The following is an 8,559-nucleotide window of genomic DNA, read 5'->3' as shown; positions in this document are numbered from 1 at the left end:
TATAGTGTATATCGTTGTGGACTTGGATATTCATATATTAAAAGAATTGTTTGGTTGATAATATGATTTACTTGGTATTAGATTATGTGTGCATGAATATATTAGCAGGTAGTATTTGATGACGTCATAATTATCTATGCGTGACGAGCCCTGCCCGACCTGTCGCGTGTGCCGCGTGTGCCGTGTGGGCGCGTGGGCGTACATGTGCCCGTGTCGGGCGGGGGCGTTACAGTAGTAGTTCTACCTATAGAATTCTTGGTGTTATAATAGAGTCTAAAAATATTAAACCAATGGATATATATCTTAAGAGAAAAGGGTCGTACACAGATCAGTATCAAAACTGCTCTAAAAAAAATTAAAAATGCAAAGAAACATATTGATAGGGCTATCTTTAAATTTTTCTTCTACATCCATATTTTTTTCATTATAGCTGTTTATTATCATATTATGGTATATACTATACAATTAGAATGGAGTTCCTCTTCCTAGTTCAAATAATATTACTACCAAATATCTTAAGTCAGAGGTATATGAGCTTCACACCTGTATTGAGATATTTAAAAGGTAATGAGATGAATTTGATTGTACACTGATGTGTGATAAGTGAACTACACAAAATAGAAAAAATATAATTAATTTCTTGGTCTACTTGGGCATGAGAACAATATTTTTGAAGTTTGTGGATGCTACTACTCAATTTTAAAGTGTAAATTATATTTGTTAATTGATAGATGGGATAGTAGAAGAAATTGGATAGATTTTTATTTATTTGTTTAAATTTTAGCGAGCATAAAAGAAAATAAATAAAATAAAATAACTCAAGTCATTCATTACATGTTGGTGTACGCCAATATGTAGAGGTAAAGTCTATCTCCTAAGCGAGTCTAGTGAGTCCTATAGTAGCAGTAAGGATCTCAAAAGAAATTCGACGATATTATGGGTCAGCCAGAAACCTTAATTCAACAAGTCATAGCTTACTTGAGAAACCTTGCTTGAATATCAACGTGTAACTGACGAGCGATTAGATAGGATAGAAAGACCTCATGATCAGAACTCTCAAAATGATTATCATTTCTGTCAGGAACGTGATAGGTCTTCCATTCCTTTACCTCATCAACACACTTAAGGGAATAAATGAGATCCTAATGAACAATACATTTGGAGTATTAAAGTGATGCACCCTTTGTTTGACGGTTGGTTAAACTCTTAGTGCTTCCTAGACTGGCTCAAGGACAGATTGTTATTTTAAATGCTATGACATATGTTTAAAACTTGGAACGAAAGGTTTACTGTCATGAAATTGACTAGGCAAGCAAATCAATACTAGACCAATATTGAACTCTATGTGAAATTAGAGGTGAATTACTAATTGAGATTTAGGCTGATATGAAGAATGGATTAAAACGTAAATATCTTCCACCTTCTTATTACCTTAGATTACTATACAAGTGGAACCGACTTACCCAAGGAAGTAAGTCAACTAAGGATTACGTTGTATTTTTTGATGAGTTGATGGTTCAGTGTAACCTAATTGAAACTAAAACCCATATGCAAACCCTGTCTAGGTTTAGGGCTAGCCTGCGTAAAGATCTGAGGAATGAGCTCTTTACTCGTAGCATTAATACGTTGGATAAATGCATACAACTTAGTCCAAGACTTGGAGGAGTCCTGATCTAGCTACCTCTCTAAGAGTCAAGAAACTAGGGCTCCGATTAAGTCATCCATAGGTCCTTATCAACTCAAATCTACTAATCAATCATATAGTCGATCTATTCCTAGCCCTTCCCAACTCAAGTTAAATTACAAAAGTAACAACATCGATGACTTTTTCAAGATTAATCCTCGTGTCAAATGAAACAAATGTCAATGCTATGGGCAGGTTGCTGCAAATTGTGCAAGCCTATATAAAATTAGCTTAATTGAGGAATCTTTTGATAAGGACCTCGAACAAAAATTCAATGGATACGTTTAGCATGTAGATAAGAAAAAAGAGAACTTTGAAGATGAAGGGGAAGAAACCACCCTAAGATGCCTAAGAGTCCATGAGATTGTATGTAATCAGATGTGCTATTTCTCAACCTAAGGTCAACGATGATTGGAGACACAACTACATCTTCCACACATTTACAAAAATTGGAGGTAAGAATTGCAAAGTGATTACGGATAGTGGGAGCTGTATAAATATTGTTTCTTTATCGTTATCTAAAAAATAAACCTGAAGGTTGTCCCCACTCTAGTCCCTACAAGATTTTATGGATTAACTTAATGACGCTCGAGATTAAAGAGCAATGGTTGATCCTGATAGAATTCACTACATACAAGAATAAGATCTGGTGTGATGTTTTGACCATGGATATGGGTCAAATTATCATTGGAAGGTCTTGGCTATTTGATATCGATGTTCATATCTATGGCCGTTCAAATATATATATATATATATATATATATATATATATATATTTGGACATGATGGTAAGAAGATCAGGATTTTTCCCTCGTAGCTTAGAAATGGCAGTGCTGAGAAAAAGCTTAATACCACCAAGCCTAAAAATAGAATAAACTTGATTAGCGCCAAAAGTGATGAGGGTGAGATGAGTAAAAGAACTCTCTCTTTTTCTAGGTTTAATTTGCAAGAAGATTTTCTTTCTCCATAAATCTCTTAAACCCATTTTCCAACTAGGTTAAAATTATTTTTAAGATTTTCAAACACTTCAAGTTTTCAAACAAGTCCTCGTAAGATCGATACCTTGCTTACCGATCTACTCCATAGATTCGTGCACTTGCAAGTGTTACTTAATTTGTCACAACAAGTTTTTGGCGCTATTACCGAGGACTTGTGTTGAAAACTGTTTTGAAATTTTAAAATTAATTTTTCTACTAGTTGTTTAAAAAAAATTTTAAAAATTAGAAAAAGATTTAAAAAAAAAAACTCTGAATTTTGTTCTTGTTTTGAATTATTCTACAGAAACCAAAGAATGACAGATTGTGCTTGAAGAAAAGAAAAACGCTTAAAAATTACTCCCAGCGGAGTAATTGCTAATCGGTGGACTCGATTGGAAGGTTTGAATTTTCTTAACTCTACCCACGAATCTCCTATTAGTGGGTTCTTAATTGATTCTGTGTGATTATTTGTGCATTCATATTTGCATAAAATATTTAGTAAAGCCACAAACCTCACTAAGATAAGGAGTGGATTTAATCACCACATCCTCGCCCACTTAAGCTAATCATCCCCTTTCATTTTTAAAACCCAAGCCAAACATCTAACTTAAAATCAAGTAGACGTCAACCAAAGGATTTCACATAGCTCATAGGAACCTCTCGGAAAGAGTTATCTTTTGGTAAGCTCAGTGAGCACCTTCCAAATTATAATGTCTAGGTAAGTTCTGTCAAAAATGAGAGCCGTACTGAGATGCCTAAGGGAACTGGTATTTTGAAGAGGCCAACGCCCACCAGTATTCCTGGGAACTTACCTAGGTGTGTTTTGGTAGGCCTAAATTGGTAATCCTCTAGCTTACTCTAAAAGGGAGTAGGAGCTCTTTAATTAGAAGAGAAGTGATTCTCTACAAGATTAGGATTGAAAAAAAAATTGCTTACTCTCATATTATACTTTTAAAACACGAACCATTGATTGTGATTTGCTTGGTAAGATTTGTGTTTGTGAAGCCTTTTTAAAACTTAGAAATTGGTTGGGTTCGAGATAGTTCAGGTTAGCTTGCTAGGGAAGAAATGACTGAAAACCATCAATCGGTTCATGATGATACCATAACTTTACAAGAGCGATTTGCCCCTAATGGAACCCAACCTTCAAAATGCATTGTGTTACCTAACACTAATGCAACTCATTTTGAATTAAAACCTGCCATCCTTCAATTGCTTCCTACCTTTTATGGTAAGGAAAATGAGAATCCATACTCTCATATTGATGAATTCTTGGATATTTGTTCAACATTCAAATTTCAAAACTTTTCTAATGAATCTGTTAGGATAAGGCTCTTTCCTTTTTCATTGAAAGACCAAGCAAGAGCTTGGTTGAATCACTTAGAGCCTAACTCAATCACCACTTGGAGAGATCCGAACTATAAATTTGTGTCCAAATTTTACCCTATGCCTAGAACAAATCAATATAGATTGGCCATCTCCACTTTCAAGCAGAAAGAGAAAGAGAAATTTCATGAGTCATGGGAAAGGTTTAAGGATCTTCAAATTAAGTGCCCTCATCACAATTTTGAAGAATGGTGGTTAGATCAGTATTTCTACAATGGTCTAACCGATACAAATTGTAATCTGGTTGAGTCCATGAGCGGTGGGTCATTCATGGCTAAGAGCACACCTGAAGCTTGGACTCTTTTTGAAAATTCCCAACAATAGGATTTTAGTACTAAAAGTCAAGGGACGTCACAATCTAAGAGAGGAATATATGATGTTCAACCTGATGTGAGTATGAATGCACGACTAGATAGTTTGTCTAGGAAAGTTGATGCTCTTGTGTTAAGTCAAACTATGAAACCTATAAATCAGGTGCAATCTGAAGTTTGTAGTGTTTGTGCCAGTCCCATACACACTACAATGGTTTGCCCTTTCTTAGGGTATCAAGATAGGTTCAATGAACAAGTGAATGCCCTAAATCAATTTAGAAAGCCATTTAATAGTCCTTACTCTAAAACATACAATCCAAATTAGAGAAATCACCCGAACTTTTCTTGGAGGCCACAGCAACCTCAAATAAACCAAGGAGGACCTTCAGGATTTAACCAATTTCGTCCTCCTACTCAACCTGTCTCTTATGCCCCTCCTCTTAATCAATCGGTTATAATACCTCAGCAATAACCATCCAACTTAGAAGCAATGATAGAGAAATTTATCACTAGAACTAGTGCTAATTTGCAAAGAATAGAAGCTACAAATATACAAAATTCTCAAGCCATTTCTCAGTTTCAACATCAAGTGGGTTAGTTAGCATCTACGGTTAGTACGAGAGAACAAGGAAAATTTCCTAGTCAACCCATTCCTAACCCAAAAGGCCAATATGAGGTTAGCCAACCATCCACCTCAGGTGTGCACAACGAACAAGTTCAATCAGTCATTACCCTTCAGTCTGGAAAACTAGTCAACAATAAGGTTGAAGTGCCAAATCATGAAAAATCTATCTCAGAGGGTGAGGAAATCTATGTCCCCCAAAATAATCATGATAGTTCATCTGAAACTATAACCTTCGACTCTAGCAACCTAAGTCAGTCTTTACCCAAGTCTAGAAATTCATCTGAGCAGACTTTTATTCCCAAAGCACCATTTCCCCAAAGACTAACTCAGGCTAAAGTAGGAACAAACTTTAGTGAGATGATGGAATTGTTTAAGCAAGTTGAAATTAACATTCTATTACTTGATGCCATCAAGCAAGTTCTTGCTTATGCCAAATTTTTGTAGGATCTTTGCACTCAGAAAAGAAAATCAATAGTGCAAAGGAAGGCATTCCTAGCTGAGCAAGTAAGCTCAATCATCCAAAACAACATTCCACCTAAGTTTAAATATCCTGGTTGTCTTACTATTTAGTGTGTCATTGGCAATCATGTCATTGATAAAGCCCTTTTGGATTTAGGTGCAAGTATTAATCTTTTGCCGTATTTAGTTTACAAGCAATTAGGTCTTGGAGAGTTGAAGCCAACTCAAATTAAATTATCTTTGGCAGATCATTCTGTCAAATATCCTCGAGGCATCATAGAGGATGTTTAGATTAAGGTAGACAAGTTCATTTTTCCTGTAGATTTCATAATCCTTGATACTGAACCTGTCCAAAACCCGAGCAATCATATCCCTGTGATCTTAGGAAAGCCATTCTTAGCCACTACTAATGCAGTCATTCACTGTCAAAATGGGATTATGAAGCTATCTTTTGGCAGTATGACTATTGAATTAAATGTTTTTGATATTAGCCATCAACCTCCTAAAATTGATGATGTTTTTGAGGTTAGCATGATTGAAGGCCTATTAGAGAGCATAAATGAGCAGGCAAATGTTGAGGATCCTTTAGAAAAGTGTCTTTTACATTTTGACGGTGATTTTGATTGGGGAACTTCTTTTGAGGAGGTCAATGCATTGTTATGGATTTTAATAAATGGCAGCCCAAGATTGAACTTCTTCCACTATCTTTACCTCCAAGTCCTCCGTCCATCATAGAACCTCCAAAGCTAGATCTTAAATCACTACCTAATACTCTTAAGTATGTGTTTTTAGGCTTTTCTGAAACCCTTCGTGTTATTATAGCATCTGATTTGGGTAAGCAATAGGAGGAAAAACTTATGAGTATCTTAAAAGAATACAAGGAAGCTATAGGATGTACCATAGCTGATATCAAGGGAATTAGTCCTGATGTGGTTATACATCGAATCCATTTAGAGGAAAGTGCAAAACAATCTCGTGAACTACAACGGAGGTTAAATCCTATGATGGAGGATATTGTTAGAACTGAAGTGCTAGAATTATTAGATGTGGGTATTATCTACCCAATTTCGGATAGTGCATGGGTGAGTCCAATTCATATTGTGCCTAAGAAGTCTGGCATTACAGTAGTGCAGAATAAGAACGATGAGTTAGTACCCACTCGTGTTCAAATAGGGTGGCGTGTTTGTATTGACTACCGAAAACTTAATCTTTTAACTATGAAGGATCATTTTCCCTTTCCTTTCATTGATTAGATGCTTGAAAGGTTAGACGGACATGCTTACTATTATTTTTTAGATGGTTATTCTGGCTATAACCAAATCCCTATAGCACCTGAGGATCAAGAGGAGACCACATTTACTTGCCTCTTTGGAACATTTGCCTATCGTTGCATGCCTTTTAGGTTATGCAATGCTCCTGGTACCTTTCAAAGGTGCATGATTAGCATATTCTCAGATATGGTAGAACAATTCTTGAAAGTTTTTATGGATGACTTTTCTGTCTTTGGATCATCATTTGATTAATGCTTGCACCACCTGTCTCTAGTCTTAGAAAGGTGCAAAGAGAAAAGCCTAGTGCTTAATTGGGAAAAATGTCACTTTATGGTGAAGAAAGGAATTGTTTTAAGACATATTATTTCTAAAGATGGGATTGAAATTGATAAGGCTAAAGTTGACTTAATTTCTAACCATCCATCACCTCGGACTGTGAAGGAAATCCGATCATTTTTGGGTCATGCGAGTTTTTACCGACGATTTATTAAGGATTTCAATGAGATATCACAACCTTTATATAATTTACTGGCTAAGGATTCTCAATTTGTCTTTAATGAAGAATGTCTTAAGGCTTTTCAATGGTTAACAACTGAATTAATTTCTGCTCCTATCATTCAACAACCAAACGATGAGCCTTTTGAGATTATGTGCAATGCATCTGACTATGCAATTCGAGCAGTTTTAGGACAACGGGTTAATAGGTTACCACATGTGATCTATTATGCTAGTAAAATCCTGAATGATGCACAACTAAATTATTTCACTACTGAGAAAGAGTTACTAGCAGTTGTGTTTGCTTTAGACAAATTTAGTTCCTACCTCTTAGGGTCTAAAGTCATCATCTATTCTGATCATGCAGCACTAAAGTACATTCTCTCTAAAAAGGATGCTAAAGCCCGTTTAATTCGTTGGATTCTGTTGCTACAAGAATTTAATCTTGAAATTAGGGACAAGAAAGGTTCTGAAATGTTGTCGCAGATCATTTATCTAGGCTTATCCTAGAATCATCTTATGAATCCAAACCAATATCTAAATCTTTTCCTGAAGAGCAGCTAATGAGTGCTTCTCAACTATCATGGTATGCTGATATTGTCAACTATCTTGCTATTGGTCAAATGCCTCCGCATTGGACCAAACAAGATAAGTCCAAATTTTTAGTTGAGGTCAAGTTCTTTTTCTGGGATGACCCATACTTGTTTAAGTATTGCCCAGATCAAATCATTAGGAGATGTGTATCTGATGATGATTTTTATAAAATCATTTCCTTTTGTCATGATCAAGCTTGTGGGGGATCATTTTAGCTCTAAAAATACTACTGCAAAAATTTTGCAATGCGAGTTTTATTGGCCCTCCATCTTTCGTGATGTTCATGAGTATTACAAAGTTTGTGAGAGATGTCAAAGGCTAGGAAATATTTCAAAGAGGAACATGATGCCGCTCAATTCAATTTTAATTATTGAAATTTTTGATGTCTGGGGTATTCAGAAGAAATTTTCAAATCACATGTAGGTTGAATGTATAATATGCTACTGATAAATATATCACGTTGATTGAAATGCAAAAAGGTATAATTGATGTTAGAGAAATAGTCTCTCTACTGAGTAACCGGGTCTTCACGTAACCACTCGGGAAGTGTTCGCGTCAAAAGGCAGAGTTACCATCTCTAATTCATGGTTGTTAGTTGTATACCGCCTTTTTGGTTCGAGATGTGATGCCCGAGGGGTGCCTCGTCACCTAGTGGCCAAATCCACTAGTAGAATCCTCGCTATAAGGACCATCTAAAAAGAAAGATAACACTAGCATTGCTCAACCATGAAATTCCAAGTTAAGTTAATAAGAAAAT

The 8,559-nt window shown here is 35.7% G+C and overlaps 1 non-coding gene across 1 annotated transcript; it reads right to left on the bottom strand.

Annotated features, from left to right (window-relative positions):
• Positions 1-4,122: 4,122 nt before the first annotated feature.
• Positions 4,123-4,229, bottom strand: LOC140777746 (small nucleolar RNA R71). Its single transcript, XR_012107078.1, has one exon. It is a non-coding gene; the product is annotated as a small nucleolar RNA R71 (small nucleolar RNA).
• Between the last annotated feature and the right edge of the window lie 4,330 nt (positions 4,230-8,559).

The sequence above is a fragment of the Typha angustifolia genome, chromosome 2 (genome assembly GCF_048772165.1).
Source record: "Typha angustifolia cultivar Huaian chromosome 2, ASM4877216v1, whole genome shotgun sequence".
In the NCBI taxonomy this organism is placed as follows: Eukaryota; Viridiplantae; Streptophyta; class Magnoliopsida; order Poales; family Typhaceae; genus Typha; species Typha angustifolia.
The sequence above is the reverse complement of the archived record's forward strand: the minus strand, read 5'-3'. Positions and strand labels throughout refer to the sequence as shown.